General features: G+C 45.1%; 1 protein-coding gene across 1 annotated transcript in view; it reads left to right on the top strand.

Moving 5' to 3' along the window:
* The window catches only part of SMS (spermine synthase), a 79,041-nt gene that overhangs the window by 13,446 nt on the left and 48,140 nt on the right, over nt 1–17,455 (top strand). The window lies entirely within an intron of this gene.

The following is a 17,455-nucleotide window of genomic DNA, read 5'->3' as shown; positions in this document are numbered from 1 at the left end:
AAGACTATGTCCACTGCTACCCCTGCATCTAAGGATTTTGTGACCTGGTCGTAGAAGGCCACCAGGTTGGTCTGATAGGACCTGCCTCTAATGAACCCGTGTTGGTTGCCCCTAAGCATAATCTCCCCTGCTGGCCCGTCGTGGACATATGCCAGGATAATTCTCTCAAAAAGCTTGCCCAGGATCGAGGTAAGACTAGCTGGCCTATAGTTTCCTGGGTCCTCCTTCCTCCCCTTTTTGAAGATGGAAACCGTGCTGGCCCTCTTCCAGTCCTCTGGCACCACACCAGAGCACCACGAGTGCTCATAAAGCCATGCCAGGGGTCCCGCAATGACCCCAGCTAATTCCCTCAGCACTCTGGGATGGAGATCGTCCAGACCAGCTGATTTAAATACATCCAGTCCCTCCAGTCAGTTCTCTGACTAGATCCCCCCTGACCCTTGGCCTAGGTGTGCCTCCCCTGGGGCCTGAGGGGTTTTGTCCCTGCTCAGGAAAATTGTCCTTCCCACTGCTGCTGGGAATGGAAAGGTAAGTAGTGTGGCCAGGCAATGGAAAGGTAAGTAGTGTGGTCTGGTCAAGCAGCTTGTGCCTGCCTCCTGGCCACCTCTGTTTCCCTCTTTTCCCTCCTTGCCTCCCCCCACCTTGCTTCCCACTGGAAGGCTCCATGTTTGTCTTAGTTTAGGGCACGGAGCAGGGCCCTTGCCAACTCAATAGTGGTGCTTGGCCCACACAACTGCTATAGGGGGCACGCACGCAGCAGCAGCTGAGTGTGAGGGAGTTGGGAGGGAAGAGGCTGCTGAGGGGAGGTGGTGGGGTGCAGAGGTTGGGGGCAGGGCTGGCAGCAGCTGTGGCTAGGGCCCTGACCCTGGGTAGGGGCTGGAGCCTAAGCACAGCAGCTGCCTGCCTTCCCCCACTCCCAGTTCTAAGATCTGTCCCCTGACATCTTAGAATAGAGTCAGTGCTCTTCTTCTGAAGCACACTTCAGCTAATCTTTTATTTGTTTGCTTCTGTCCCGCAGTAGGTGATGACTTCACCCTCTTTCATTTGGGGGTTTGCGGTCTTTTTTGTTTAATTCCACTTAACACAAAATAGGATTAACAAAACAGTACCAGTAGATTAATTTGAACCATGATTTTTCTTCATCCCCTCCTCCCACTATAATTATGTCTGTCTAAGCTCCATATTTGTTTGCAAAGGTGGGTGCAAACAGGTTGCCTTGCCTTTAGCTTTTCTTACCTAAGGAGCTCTTCCGCCAGTTCACTTTTTAAACAGACAAAGCCCTGATGTCTTGTCCTTGATACCAGGAGGAGGCCCCAGTGGCTCTGGCCCTAGCACAGTAATCTGGCTTCTCCATGAAGCAAGTGGTGTAGCTCACTACTTGCCTCTGGCTTACAGCTGTTAAATTACAGTTCACTGCCCTGCTGCTCTTCTTTCTGGGGGGTTTAAAGGAATGGCTCATTGAGGAGCTATAGCTACTCAGCAGGGCTGGTGGTTCCTTCGAAGGGGACAGGCTACCCTGTTAGTGGGCTGCTGTGGGGATGATGAAGTATTATGGCTAATTGGGTTTAGTCATTCCAGTGCAAATTGTTTAGTGCAGTTTCTTGGTGTTGATGTCACTGGAGATAAAAGCCAAGTTGCACTGTTTCACTCATTTCGGGGATAGCTTTCTCTGTGGTAGAATCCGTATACAACTGTGTAGCACTTGGAACCCATGTTTTAGACTACTGTTTCTATACTCTCTTGCAGCACTGCTTTCTAGGGTAGCTCCGAAAGTGTGACTTAAAGGTTTGGATTGCAGGTAATCTCATTGGCTGTGTCTACACATGCACTTTACTGCAGAATCAACTAATTGGCTGCAGAATAAAGCATCACTGTCTACATGTGCAATGGTATTAGACCACAGTCAAGTAATTTAAATGCTACAGTAAGATATGAGCGCACATGTAGATACTGACCATGGGCATAAATTGCTCCATCAGCCTAGCGATCCAGGTGCCAGACTCTTGCCTGCTGCCTAGCCACATATGTCCACATTTTCAGCCCCCCAGCCAGCCCCTCTGCCCCCCAACGCCACCACCTGGAGCTGATCCCCCAATGCCCCCTGCCAGCCTGGGACTGCTCTGCCCTGGCTCGAATTAGTGCTGTCCTGGGCACATGTGTAGATGCTGCACCTGGGAGCAGCTTACTCTGGCTCAAACTACTCTAGAGTTATTGCTTTGCATTAATTGCATGTGTAGACATGCCCAGTAAGTTCTAAAGGCCAGCTTTGTGTTCCATCCTAGGAACTGAGGGTCAGGATAAATTCTTTCCATTTGTCTGCTATTGCCTGTGTGTTGTTTTTGTTTTGTTTTTTAAACTTGGACCAAATTATTTTCTTTACTTAAACTTTTGTAACTCCTTTATGTGCAGCAGGATTGGCAAATGTAGCAGGATGGCAAACAGAATGTCAGTTATTCTGTTGATAACACATGAGAGAGATTCCAGCGCAGCTCCTTTTCTTGCTGTTGTGCCATTACTGTGCAAAAGCAGTGAACAGTAAAAACCATTATTTCCAAAAGTATAATCCTGAATAAATACATGTAGCAAACATGAGGAATGTAAAAATGTCATTTTATATGTTTTAACTAGGAAAAGTGACTAGGATTTTAACTATGGTTGTTAAAGGCCAATGGTTCCTTTAAAAAATAAGCTAACTACATTTTTTTTCTTTCTACTTATTTTTTTTAAATTGGCCTGTGTTAGAGCCTGAATTTAGTATGACTTAAAATCTCTTAAAGCTTCATTAATGAGGTGTTAAGAACTTTTAATGCAATGACATTTTATGGCTTTTTTTTTTTTTTTAAAGGATTTACAGAACTGTAGCTGGGGAGGGACATCTTTTGACTTTTAAGATTGACTGAAGCTTTATGAAGGTCTTGCTACAGTCAGTACTTAGATAGGAGCAAATGCTTTTGTTTTTGTAAATATAAATACGCACAGAAATGTTTGCCTGACTAACTTTGGATGCTAGCTACAGAGAAAGGAACAGTATTATTTAAATAGTTTATTTAAAGTTGTGAAACCAATTAGAAGTGGAAAATAAGTTTTTCCTAATTTTTTACCTGTAAATAAATAGCAAATGATAGAGGATTAAATCTGTTAAGTTTACAAACTTGGAGACTGGATCAGATTTTTCAAAGACATTCAGGTACTGAAGGTTGCTGATAGGTAAGCTGAGGTTGGATGGGAGTGAAGTCAATGAGAGCTGAGTGGTCACTGGGATTTTCAAAAGCACCTATGAAGTTTAGGTCCCTATAGATTTTTTTTTGCCTAAACACCTTTGTTTTCTGGCTTCCATGCACCAAATTTTCAATTTCAGTATAGTAATACTTCCTTATTTAATAACTTGGTTTTAAATACAAACTGTTTTCATAAAATTTTTCTTGCATTTCCAACACATTAATCTTTATTTTAGTAAATGAAGAAAATAACTTCAAAATGATGTTGTACATTTAAATTCCAATTTCCTTCCAGTTAAAATACAGCCTGAAAGAAATCTGAGGGGCAATAATGATCATCTGGCAAACGTGTCTTTTCTTTTTCTTTTTCTTTTATTAACATGAAGAATTTGAATAGTGCCCTATACTATATATGTTTATCTTTCCTTTTATCAAAAAATACCAAATTAATTATATATAATGTGGATTTGCAACCAAATATAGTTATTTCAATGGTTATTTCAACTAATGAGAGTAAACACTTTTACAAAAGAAAATACACGTACAAATGCAAAACAAGATTAAAATTAATGCTGTAAATCCAGGGCTTCCTGCTTGTTAACTTTTAAATTACTGATATTGATTGTATTGGGTTAAAGTACTCTCTCCTTGTTTCAAGTAATTCTGCAGTGTTACAAGATGGACCTAATTGTGAGACACATGGCATATCTTGGCAGAGGGCTAAACTACATCATTACTAATAGTAGTATATTCCAAGACCTCATTCCACTGTTCTGTTAACCTTTAGAAGTACTTTTTGGATTGAGAGCATGAGCTGAATACTGAACTGTCAGTATTTTTGGTGGGGGAGTAGAGGGGGAGCTATTAGTTGGCAAGTAATAGACAGTCCACTTCTATTAGCCAATGATAGTAACGAGCAGAGGAGTATTCATTTGTGAGGAGAGAACTCTTGCTATCTTAGAAGGGGAAGCTGCTGGGATTTTTACCTAAAACCCCATATGGGGTTCATTTCTTTGATGGGCCTTTGGCTGATTTCATAGGAGGTCAGTACCACTCTGTTTGGTGGAAGAAAGGAGTTTCAGTATTTCCCCTTTGCAATTGCTCCTGGCTGCTGTGAGGGTGTGACTTGTTTCTGATACTCAGTTCCCTCAAACTCTTAGCTGCAAGCTGTAGGTATGGTAAGTCTCTGCTAATGGCTTTCTTCTTGCTTATATGCCTCCACACACTTATACTCCTATCTTACTGTCTGCAACAAGTTTGTGAAGAACTAGTTTCCCACTGTATGGCTCCTTCCCTTTATCCCATCTGCGTATTAGGAAGACACTATGTGCATGGACAGTCAAAGTACATCATGCCCGCATCCTTGCTGCTTGCCTTGACATGACCAGGAAGCAGTGCCTAGTGGCTGCAACACCAGCGCTCACCTGGCCTGTTGCACCCTGTACAAGCTGCCCATCACAAAAAAAAATGGCAACTTCCAGTAGTGGCTGCTGCATGGGTCCCTGGCCTTGGGCACCTTTGTCTGACCCATAGACCTGGCAGCATCAGTGGCCTGCCCTTCCTGCAAGGAGGTGGAGGAGCCTCTCTTCTAGGCCTTCTTGGGTGGCCCCCCAGCTGGAGCTACTCTTTTTATAGCCCTCAGTGCCCTCTTTGGTACGCTGGACATGGCCTTCTCCAGGATCGTGATAATTTTGGGCGGGGGGGAAGGGGAGGTTGTGTTTGTTTTCTTCTGCACTGAGTGGCCAAAGGCAGCATGATTTGTGTGTTCAATTTTGTGCTGGTCTAGGCCAAGATGGTGATCTCGAAAAGATGCAGATGCCAGCTCTCAGGCCATCTCCAACAATGCCCTTGAACTTTTCCACCTCTTGGTTCGAATGTTGGGGGCAGGGAAGGAGTTTCAGTCTCTGGTGACAGGTTAACTTGGTGTAAGTGTTCTGTTGATGATGTTTCATGTCAGGCCCCTGGGAGTGCTACACATTTTTTTTTATCATTTCAGCTTTTTGCTTTTAAGTCTTTATGCAAGCTGACCATATATTTTTGAAGCAGTGGTGACCTAGTACTTCTCTTTAATCTTCCCTCTTTGCCTCTCTAGAGTGTGTACTTCAAGACGTACTCTGTATAGGGAGTCAGCATGCCAAATTCTGACAGGCGTGATTAGTGCCTTAAATTTCTTTTCCCTCCTGGGGAAGGTTGTTTTGGGACTCATCCCAGCTTAATTTAAAAACATTCCTCCGATAGCTACAAGTAGTTCTTAAAATGGTCCTAGTTCCTTCACAGCACGGAGGGGATTTTAAAGTTGGGTAGCCAGACTCGAGCAAAGCAATAAAATAAGAAACAATGGTTGCAGGATTCTCCTTGTAATTGCATTTAGATAGTGGTAAATGGGGAGTGGTCGAAACTACTCAAAAAAGATGGAGCCAAGGAACTTGGATGATACAAATTCTATAATCAAGCAGTATTATTTGTACTGCACATAAGTCAGGAAAAATATGTTTAGTCATACTGGGGAAATGTAGTTATGTTCTCAAGTCAAGCATCTACTCTCTGAATATTGATTTATCATCTCTGACAAGTGAGACTAATGTTTGTGTATGCAGTTAAAGAGTGAAATAGATTCTGATGAGCAAACTTCCTTTGTATTTGAAACTTGAAAATGATTCTCCACCAAATTTCAGTTACCCCAAAAGGATTTTTAAATCTAGCTGTGCCAGTTTACAGTAAGTGGTCAAGTATCCTTGGTTTTTGTGTGTTATTGGGTTTTATCCCTTTGTGATGGCCAGTCGTAAGAACCATCTTCTGAGCCACTCAGTCTTTGGGTGTGATTTTGACTTCTCCCTCTGGTTTTGGCTTGGATTATGGAAGGGGGTTAGTCATGGTCGACCCTAATACCCACTTAAAGATCCATGCAGGATTGTGTCTTTAAATGGTAAACAAGTCAAGGCAGGGACTGTATCTTTCATAAATTCTACAGAGCTCACTCCATACTTGGCATATGGGAGAAAAAATGGGTGAGGTTTTTGGAGGAGTCCAGAGGCCATTAACTGCACCCACATAAATACCAACCTTTTTTTCCCCTTGTTGTAATAACAAGTTGAGATTCTTTGACCAAATGATGTTTTATTCCTTCCTCCTGAGTCAGTCTGTGCAATGCAGTAGTACATAAATCAGCACCTTGTATATGTAAGTATAGTGGTACAGCAGCACCATAGCTCTGTTGTAGGATTTAAGGTAAGTGCCTTGGTTGAGGCAAACTTATTTGGACTGTGTGCATTATTGTTTCCAGATTTTTTTTTAAAGGGGACCAACAGAATGTGAGGCATTTCAGGATAATAATCTGTGCTGTCAAAGATTATCTAATCCTAATAGATGATATATGAAGAAGTGTGACTCGCTGGTAAAATTAAGGATGTGTTTTGTCAGTTTCTACCCTGTTTCAAATTATTAAGTTTGCATGGCTGAGATTTTAAGGCCCAGTCTGTGATGTAGTTTTGCTGCGTGTGTCCTTTATTTGAACTGGCAGATAAGCACCGCCTCTCGGAATGAAAGAAGCCAGCAGAAGGTTGTGTAGAGATTCCTCTGTCGTCTTCTGACTGCCATGCCCCTTTAACATCTGTTTTTTCCAAGGGGGCACTTCATGCCCTGACATTACAGTTGCTGTAGTGTGTAACCCTTCGGTTCTGCAGGAGCTGCCAGAAGGCACAGCTGTGCAGCACATGCACTGATGGCTTTCTTGCCGTAGCTACTGTTAGCTGCTGTAAATCGTGTCTTTAAAAAAAAAACAAAACCCAAAAAAACAAAAGCAAAGTTCCAAAGTGTTTAGTTGTTACGAAAAGAACACTTCCATGGGGGCCAGTGTACAAAAGCCCGGTGAAGGAAATAGTTCAGTCTTGTTGGGGATAGGGTTCTGCGTGCGTGTGCGCTACTGCAAAAGTGACTGAGGAGGAAAGACATAAATGAATTGTTTATGTGGCTGGAATGGAAAGAAGGGTGAATGGGGAAGGAGGGAATGAAAGGAAATGAGAAAAAAGGGATTTCCTATATTAGATCATTTATACTGTATTCTGTCTCTTGTGGCTAGAATGGAATGCCTCAAATGAAGGAATGAGTAGACAGCTGAGAGATGATGTACTTTTAATTGGTCTTATTCTGATGTCTGAGCTAGAGATGGGTTTAACTTTTCTAGTACAAGGCTTAAAATACCTTTTTGTTTTGTGTTGTTAATTTATACTTGGATATAATATGCAAGAGCTGGCCTGTGGATAGTTTCAAAGATAAAGAGTTAATATTTGTACCTGTCCTGTTCAGTGATCTTTGGGAGGGGGAGAAAAATAGGATTTTGGTCTTTTTGACTTGTCATTTGGACATTGGAGCATGTCAAGGTCTGAATGCTTAAGCTTCCAGAGTTTCTTATTTACTCAGAATTGCTCAGACCTGTCTTCGGAGAAGGAAACAGATGGCACACTTTCATACAGAGAAAGTGGTTGTCTCTGCCTGTCACATTATGCTTATCCTTCCCATAAAGAAATGCTGCTGGTCTGGAGCTAAAAAGCCTGTGCAGGCAGTTGGGAGAGTATAGCAAAAAAAAAAAAAAAAGGGGGGGGGTGGCAGGGGCTGGCAGGAAGGTATAAGAAAATGAGCGACTCATTTCAGTTTGCTTCACTTGTCTGGTGGTGCCAGAGGTATTGCATCAATGTATAACTTGTCTCTATTCAGAGTTGCAGTGGCTTAACTGCAGATGTGTATGTGAGAAACTGGTACAATCTCCTCCAGAATACCATGTACCTGATCTTAAACCTGGTTTAAACTGATTCATTTTAGTTCAGTAAGAAATTGGTTCAAACTAAATCAATATTGAAGTTTCTTAAATCACAAAAAGAGTGCCAACCCATGTGTTGTATCAGTTTATGTACATTTGTTTTAAACATGTATTGCTCTTCTGGTTAAAACAGTACAAATAGTTATATACTTGTACATGGTACCTGGCATGTGAGCAGAAGAGGAGGGTTTCACTTATGCCACTTACTCATGGACTCTCCTTGGAATTTGGTTCCCAGGTGGGTGTTTACTCATCTCCTGGTAAGAGAAATCTAGGCTTTGTACAAAATAATATAGTCTTTATTTCAAAAAACAAACAAAAATAAAACTTAAACCCCAACATTTGATCTTAGAACAGATGGTGGCCAATCTGTAGCATGGGCAGCGTGTGTGTGAATTTTGTAAGGCAGGGGCAGATGGCATAGCAGCAGATTGGGAAGGGAGCAGAAAGCAGAGCAACAGATTGGGGAGAAGGGGATCAGAGTGGCACTCAAGTGCATGTGGCTTAATTTGTGACACATCTGCCAAACAGGGTGAACTTCAGTGTCCTAGAATATCTTTGGCTCTTCTTTAAGTACTTGCGTGTCTGCAGGGCATGAAGTAGTAGAGATGGGTGTTATTGTCCTGATGTATATCATTATCTGGTGATTTGGAATTGGAGGTATTCTGTGTTCTTTCTGTACGTGAAGTATTTTTGACGCTTGTAAACTAGACTTGTGTGGGAGTTCGCTGCATTTCTGCCTCAGAATTAACTGTAGCATTGTTTAATTTTGACTTGATGTCAGTCCATTTACTTGCTTCCCCACTTCAGGACTAAACTCTCCTCATTCTTCCCTCTTCTCTGCCTGCTGTACTTGCTTGCACATTATCCAATTTGCATTGTTAATTCTTTAGGACAGTGATCCTGTTTATCATGATCCATGCAAGCCTGTGGCACTCTAAAAGCCAGCACCCGTGACAAAGTTGTGCAGTTACTTAGAAATGGATGGAAAAAAAATGCTTTCTCCAACTGAAACTTTGTGGGATTAAGATGGCCAGAATGGGCACCACAGCACCCTGCGGTCATGTTTGCTAACAATGTTTACACTCATTTTTTCTAAGCTTTAATGATTATATATGCTACACGCTTATAATGAAGCTGTGTACTGAATAGATTGTGTGAGTCTGCATATGTAAAAAAATAAAGCTTAATTATAGCTGTTCTTATAGCAGCAGTTTATTATTTAGTACACCCTGGGGAAATATGCAGTTATGTGGCCATGCAATTTTGCACATAAAACATATGACCCTATATAATTTAACTTGGACGGGGTCTGTGCCCCCATCTCCACGGGGCTCCTGGCACTCTAGCTGGGAGCCCCACATGAAGGCACCAAGCACGCTGGAACACAACTCCACAGCTGGGGAGTGGGGTGGGGAACTCCTGCCTGCAGGAGTGGGGCTGAGGTGGGGTTTGTAAGTGGGTGTGCCACATGTCAGTCTCCCTCCCATGGTGCTCAGCCACTGGTAGTGGTGGCAGCAGCAGGCAGGCCCTTGGAGCACTTGTGGCCATGGCAGGCAGAGTCTCCAGTGGCATGTGGCTCTGACCTAGTCCTGGGGGGCTATACACGGTGGCATGGAGCTTGCCTGGCCCAGTCTGCTGGTGTGCACCTTCAACTCAAACTGGGCTGGCTCCATGCCAGCACGTGGGACTCATGGCACTGCGGGTAGTAGCTGCGCACCATCTGGTCAGGCCAGGCCGACTCCATGCCTCCACGCGTGGCTTCCCACTGGAGTGCTGGAAGCCCCATGTGGAGGCACAGAGCCTGCATAGCCTGATGGTGCGTGGCTCCCGCCTTCAGTGCCATGAACCCCATGTGCAGTCTGGTTTGGTTTGAAGGTGTGTGCCAGCAGACCAGGCCAGACTGGGTTGGCTCTGTGCCACCACGTGTAGCCCCTGGGACTCTGGCAGAGCTGCGTGTCACTGGGGGGTCTGCCTGCCATGACCCTGAGGGCCTGCTGCTTCTGCCACTGGCAGGGGTGGGTGGGGGTGGACATGTGGCCCACCCACCCCTGCCACACACCCAGATGGGGTTTTTGGCATAGGTCTTAAGGATATAAGATGAAATGTAAAAATAAATAAGAGTAATTAATTTTTGCATAATTCTTTTTTTTTTTCCTGTGCACAATTCCCTGGGGTGTAATTTAGCTTGTTTAAAATGAAGCTTTTGGCTTTGAAGAAAGACAGAAATGTAGTTTTACTTTTAAAGACTAGAAGTAAATACATATGCTGTGCCATTTTTTCAAAGTACAGAGCCAAAGTCATTAGATGCAGTTAGTACTGAACTTTACCAATAAGGTGCCTCACAACTGATTGTTGCAATGAATACATACAATTTTTTTTAGGCATTATGAAGTCCTGTGCTTCAGAGAAATGTCTTAATATGGGAGGAGAAAGGAAAAACTACTAAAAGCTATTATTACTCTTGGTACACATGAGAAAGAAACGTTTTGTTGGTTGCATACAATATTTATATAGCTGCTTCTCAGAGGAGAGCAGCACTTCAAAGTTAAGCTACATAAACAAAACATGGAGCCTTTTTGTTTTATCACATGTTAAAATGATCTGGCTCCACAAAAGTAGGAAAGCTGTTTGTTTCTCTTTGACTTGTTTGGCTTTATATCATAGAAAATAAGAGGTGGGAGGGACCTCAGGAGGTCATTTAGTCCACCCCCCTGCTCAAAGCAGGATAGGGTGACCACCCATCCCTAATTGGGTGGGACAGTACCGGAATGGGAACCTTGGGTCCTGGTCCTGGGCTGCATGCCTCCAGGACAGCACTTGCTCCAGATTTGCAGCATTGTGCAGGGATCCATGGGAAATGGCAGGTTTCCCCTTGCAGGCTGGCAGTGTTTCAGCCTGCAAGGGGCTGCTGGGAGTGGGACATAGGGGGGCGGGCGTCACATGCATGTGCACACCCTCACACATCCAGCATGGAGAGCAGTTCCCTACAGAAAACTCTATGGGGAAGGGTAGGGGTGGGGCAGATTGAGGCCTCCATGGTGAGGGAGGGAGTGTGGCTGGGGCAGTGCATGGGACCCAGGGTCAGGGCGGGGAGTGGAATGGCGCCACAGGTGGCTTGTCCAAGGAGTGCATGGTAGGGGAGGCTCAATGCTGCTGCGTGCATCTCCTGGGGAGGCATGGGGGCACATGCCCCCTCAGATTTGTGTGTGGGGTGGGGGCAGATATGAGCTGCCTGCTGCAGGCTTGGGGCTCCCCAACCTGCTGCCTTTTCCTTAGTAGCCCTGTGCCACCTGTGTACCCCCTGCCTGCCTGGCAGCAGCTGGCAGGCAGTGGCATGGAGTTGTGCCCCCTGCTGCTGCTGGGCAGGCAGGGTGCACATGGCTAGTGCAGGACTCTGGGGAAGGGCAGCAGGGCAGGGAGCACTGAGCCCACAGCGGGCAACCTGCATCCATCCACACCCCACTCATCTTTGTTCTAGCCATGGAGGGCAGGCATGTGTCCTGCCTTTCCATTTTGAAAAGGTGGTTACTCTAGAGCAGGACCACCCCCAACTAGATCATCCCAGCCAAGGCTTTGTCTAGCTGGGTTTTAAAAATCTCGAAGGATGCAGCTTCTGCCGCCTAATCCTAATGTACACATATACAGGTTGCAGTTTGTTAGAGGAGTAAAGCAGGAGCTTTTGCTGATTACCTTCATTTCAATGAGGAAGGCCTTTGCTATTTTTTCCATCCCCCCGCCCCAAAGCACTGTTGTAGACCGGGAAGAATTGAGAGAAGTAAAAAAGAAACTGAGAATGCGAGCAATTTAGAAAGCTTTAGATTAAAATCAATGTCAAAAGCTGTTATTTCTAATTTGAAAAGACAAGGTAAAGAGAACAAACCTCTGCTTTCTCTGGCGGTTGCCTTTACGTTATTTTTGTATGTATTTATATTGCATTATGTATTAGCTCCAACTTGGCTGAGACGCTACTACTGTGAATATTTCAAGAGATTCACTTGTAGTGCCCTGTACTTATTATGTAATCTTTACGTTCCTGTTTTAGTAGTTTATTTTAAATTGCTGAGCAGATTTATTGGGGGAGGGAAGAGGAACTGTCCTTGGAACCTGCCTCCTGTTACAGAAAAGAGGAATGCAATAGAATACAGCACGTGTATGGGAAGGTCCAGTGTTGACCTGCTTTTTCCGTGTGGTATTGAAGAGTAGCTGGATCATTTCCATTTACTTCTCTTCTCCACCCTGCTCCATCGATCACCATGAATGCTCTCTGCCTGTTTCAGAAGTATAGAACAAATTGAAACAATAGGAAAGGATTTTTATGTTTCTTCTCTTTTTTTTTTTTTTAAATCATCTGCACTTGTGAACAGCTCAAAACGCCAGTACAGTGTTAGTGTAAATGTTTCCTGTAGGTCTGTGCCTGCACTGAGCTAGTGGGTACAGAACAAAGCCTTTTCCTGTGGTGCTTCTAACTGGCTACAGAATGCTTCGAAACAGTGCTGGGAGAGACGTTTGTCTCCAGGCCCAGTTGTTTTTAATTGGCACTTTTTCACAGCCTGAGGTAAACCAGCTTGTTTATTCAGAGGAGTACCAAATGCTCATATTAGAATGGGGATTTGTAAACTGTTGTGTTCCTCAGGGTTTTTCTCAAATCGCATAACAATGAAGTACCTACATTTCAGATGAGAAATATTCTGAATCCTTTTTTGGAAGGCTCACAGTATTCTCATGTAACTCATTTTAAATCATCTTTCCTACCCTGTGATAATGAAGGGCTTTTACAACAATGTGCAAGAGGACTTTGGAAAGTGCAAAACAGGCTTTGGTATATGTATATGTACGTTTTCAAAATTTAGTTTGCCTGCAGAAGGCTCACCTGGTGCTAGCATGTCCTTGATGAGGGCTGATGACTTCGGCTCTTTTGGGGGTATTTGTTTGTTTGTTGTTCCTTTTTTATTGGTTGATCATCAGGGATCCTGGTTTTCTGTGATTAAAAAATTGCAAATTCTCTGATTAAATCGCACTGTCTGATTTGAAACCCCCAAATCCACAATTAAAATGAAAACCCCCACCCACAGCTCCTGTTCTCCCAGCCCTCCACTCCCAGCCACCAAGGCTATGGTGCCTGGGACCTGAGTGCACAGCCACCTGCCCCTGGCTGGAGGCAGTGGGTGCTATAGTGGAGTGGAGCTGGACTCCCTCCCTGCTGCCTGCCCACTGCAGGCTTAGGCAGGAGGGGCTGCTCCTCATTGCAGCATGCATTGTTGGGAGGGCACGGAGACCCATGCCCCCTAGATCTGTGCATGGGGCCGGGGCTGCATGCTGCCCGCTTCAGGTTCAGGGTCCCGCCCTGCTGGCCTCCCCCCTAGGCTTCTGCAGCCCAGCATTCATGACCGGCACCACAAAGAACAGAGCTGTGCAGGAAGCTGCCTGCTGCTGAGAGCTTGACGTTGCCCTGGCGAGGTGTTCCTTGCCTGCACAGCTGCAGTGGGGGGGCAGTGCAGGGTTGCACACAGGGGATGCTGGCAGCGTGGAGCTTGCAGCAGCAGGCAGCTTCCTGTATGGCTTTACTATTCCCTGTAGCACCAGTCACATGTTGGAGGCTCCAGGGGAGGGCAGCAGGGTAGGAGCTTGAGCCTGATGTGGGCAATGCACCATCCCCATCCCATGCACAGAGGCGTGGGTCCCCTCTGCCCCCCAGGAGTACACGCAGCAGGGGGGAGCCACCCCGAACTCCCCTGGATAAGCTGCCCATGGCCATGCCCCCACTTCCCACTGTGGCCTGCAGACATGCTTTGTGACCCCAAGCCCCATACACGCTGGGCAGCAGTCCCAGCCCCAGACCTGCTCAACTGCCTCTCTCTCCTTCCCTTTGGGGGCCTCAGTCCTGCCCATGCTCCCAACTTACCTGCAGGAGCTGCTCTCCAGGCTGCCTGATGGCCACCTGTATGTGTGCACAGGCACGTGGCACCCCCTTCCTGACCGCCCTCCCCTGCAGCTCCCTGCAGGCTGGAACTATGCCAGCCTGCAGAGGGCTTGTCGCAAAACTGCAAAATCTTCAGTTTTCTCCAGTAAAATAAGAAATCCACATTTCCCTCTGGTAAAAGTAAAAGCCACGGTTTTAATCCATTTTTTTCCATGGGAAATGGAAAAGCCAGATCCCTGATCATCATCATCTTTCTAGGGAGGTTTGTGGTGTAGAGAGGTGGGCTAGTAGTCACTGTAGTATCTGCCCTATGTCGTGGGATCTCTGTAGAATCCAGGGTTATGAAATCCACTAGGATTTTGGTCCCACTAACTTTAAGGAATTTTTACAAAATCTGAGGATTTTTCTAGGGAAGCAAATTTGCTTAAGATTTTGCAGCTACAGTACTGCCTGGCAGTGGGGTGGGGAAAATGCTGTAAATAATGCTAGTAAAAGAACAGAAAACTGGGCAGCCAAGGTTTCGGGGGGGTTTTTTTGTTTTTTTTTAAGGATAGTCTTATATTCACTCTCTCACCCTGATTGCAGCTGATTCTGAAAATTACAGCCTCTTTGTGATTGTAGATTTTATAAGCTCCTGTCTTGTTATATGTTCAGGGAATAAATAGATGTCCGTACAGAACCTTAATATCCTCAGGGTTGTGGTCAGAAATATTGTGTACGGTCACTTAAAGGAAAATATACCTCTTACATTGCTAACACATTTTTATCCCTGTTCCCCCCCCCATTTATTTATTTATCAGTCACTTAAATAGCAGGGAGAGGGAAGCCAACTGTAATACCCCAATTTGTGAAAGGCATATTTACTGCGAAATATGTTGACAGATGCACATTTTTTTTTTAAATTTAAGATACAGAGTTGTATGGCTAGAATGGTACTGCTAAACCATGAGAGGAAAAAATGGTAGTGAAATGGTGGGGAGCCATACTTAATAGTGGAGCCATAACAAAAAAATCCTGTTGTTTTTTAGCAGTTTATACATCTAGACTAGCCTAAGGTCTCAAATTGCGGCTCTCCCAACCCACTGTTTAAACTTGTATAGTCCTGTGTCAGGAAACTTAAAACAATGTACATTTTACATCAGCATTAATTACTTTGAGGGACAGGGGAGTAACGCTCAGAACTGCAGGAGTGTGCGGTGTTCTCATTACGTTTGATTCTTCTGGCTAGCAAGAACGACCCATACAGATGATGACAATAATGAATTGGTGACCAATTTTGGATTTACTGTTAATATACCTTGCAATGGGTTTTAAGGAATTCAGTCTTCTCTTTGTTGAGAGAGACTGAGCAGCCACTTGATCTCAATAGCAAAGTGATTCAATAAACCGAATAATTAATACACAAATCTTAGAATTTTCCAAAATCAATATTGAATCATTGCCAAATTCATTCTCTTTTTTCTTTTGCAAAGGGCCACGGGAGTGATGCCATTAAGAGTCCGAAACCATGTTCAGATTGACACAGGATGAACTACTGATGTATCTCAGGTCCTTATCAGAAAATACCTGGGATCTACATGGCTAAAATAGAGCTTGGGGAAGTTTAAACAACTTCCTCCATGGGGAGGAGAGTTGAGTGGCTTGCCTGGATTGTACTGATGCACAGTGTGTAATGGCTGGCCTAATTTTGGATTGCCAGTTAAGCCCCTTGCAGGCTAAAAGTAAATTTGGCTTAGTGTGGCAAAGCTTCTGTTCTTTTTGGCTAGCATTAGCTATGTTTCTTGTATTTGGGACTGTGGTTACAGAATTGCAAGCGATGCTTGGGTTTGGGCCCGGAACTTTAGCAGTGGTTTTGGGCTAAAATGACAAGATACTGTCACAAAAGAAGAATTTTTGGCATTGTTGGTTTAATGGTCCTTGCAACTGATATCCAACAAGCAGAATTGCTGCTAAATTGAAGGCATTGACATTCCTTTTCCTTTCCAATCTCACTATCATTTGCTCTCTCCTCCATCCTTTTTTTTAAGGAAAAAACTGCTCCTGAAATAATCCTTGCAAGATAATGAGATGAGGATTAGAATTTAGGAATGTTTGTGTTCTTCAGGTCTGGAAAATAACTGTTTGGCCAGTTAAGCTGAGTGGTCTTCTAGCAGTATTGTTGTGATGCTTTTGCAGAGACTGTGAAAGAAGAAAATGAAATAGAACTGAAACAGACGAGACAGTAAGGAGTATGGGGAGGAAGTGTGGGGGGTGTTAGGCAGGAAGGACAGGGATGACTAGAAACTGTTGTCAGCAATGTTTAAACCAAAAGATGTTGAAATGAATTTTCCATGGAGCCACTGTAGCAGAATTAGTGCCTAGCAAGTGCTGATGTATACAGGAATTGGAGCACTCACAGTTGAACCATAAAACAAGAGGTAGGCAATGTTTTTGGCCGGAGCATCAAAAAAACCTGTTATGTCTACCTTGTAAGGTGCTGGAGTGCTGGTGTGTCAGAAAAACAAAACTGGGGTGGGGGCTACACGACAGGATGCACTGCGTATTAATACAGTTAATAATCATAAATGTTGCTTTTTTTAACGGTAATACCAGGTTTTCTAAAAAGTCTAAACCTGGTGGCAATAAATAAAACTTCACATATTGCAGTTGTTCTTGTGTATTCTTTTTTGTTAAGCATGTTTTGATGGGGGGGAATGAAAAAGAGGTAAAGAAAAGAGGAGAGAAAGGAGGTGAAAAGGAGGAGAGAGAAGAAAAGAAAAGGAGAAGGAGAAAGGAAAAAGAGAGAGCGGGTATGTCCTTCGCCACTCACGTTGCCCACCGCTACCAGCTGCAGCTCAACCTGTTGGTCCAGGGCAGTGTCTGGTGGAGAGAGGTGATGATGCTCCAGCAACAGCTGCCAGAGCTGGGGCAATTAGGCCTTCTTGATGGTCCTGGAGCGGAGGGGAGCCTGGGCCCAGGGCCAGTGGGGAGGGGCCCAGTTAGAGCGTGGGCAGATAGACTCCCTGTCCTGCTCAGGTGAGGGCAGCACCAGGGCACTGGGGGCTTGGGCAGGAGCCAGGTGATGCAGGGAGAAGCAGGCACGGTGGTGGAAGAGGCACCGGAGGAGAGCAGGGGCTGGGTGAGAAGTGGGGGCTGCCCTGGGGCTCTTCAGACATGGACTGTGGTGGGTGGGCAGGGGTGCCCAGTGGTACTCAAGGTGGGGTCTGGCCCACGCAGCTCCACAGGGATGGGCTGGAGCCACCCTGCCTACGAGGGGATGCTGCCTGGCCAGGGCAGGATGCCGTGCTTGGGGGGCTTCTGACTCTGGGCTCGGTCTCCCTGCATGCCAGGCACAGTGTGAGTGGGGCAAAGCCACCCTGGTGCCCTAGGAACAGCTAATACAGTTGGTGCTCAGACCTGAGCTGGCTGGGAGTGTGCAGTGCAGCAGCCCTGCACAGCGCCTGCCCCAGCCCTGGTCCCTGGAGGGGAGCTGTGGGTGTGCAATGCTGAGGTAGCCAC

Source organism: Crocodylus porosus, unplaced genomic scaffold (assembly GCF_001723895.1).
Source record: "Crocodylus porosus isolate Cpor-Errol unplaced genomic scaffold, CroPor_comp1, whole genome shotgun sequence".
Lineage (NCBI taxonomy): Eukaryota > Metazoa > Chordata > Crocodylia > Crocodylidae > Crocodylus > Crocodylus porosus.
This window is presented reverse-complemented; position numbering and strand designations above follow the sequence as displayed.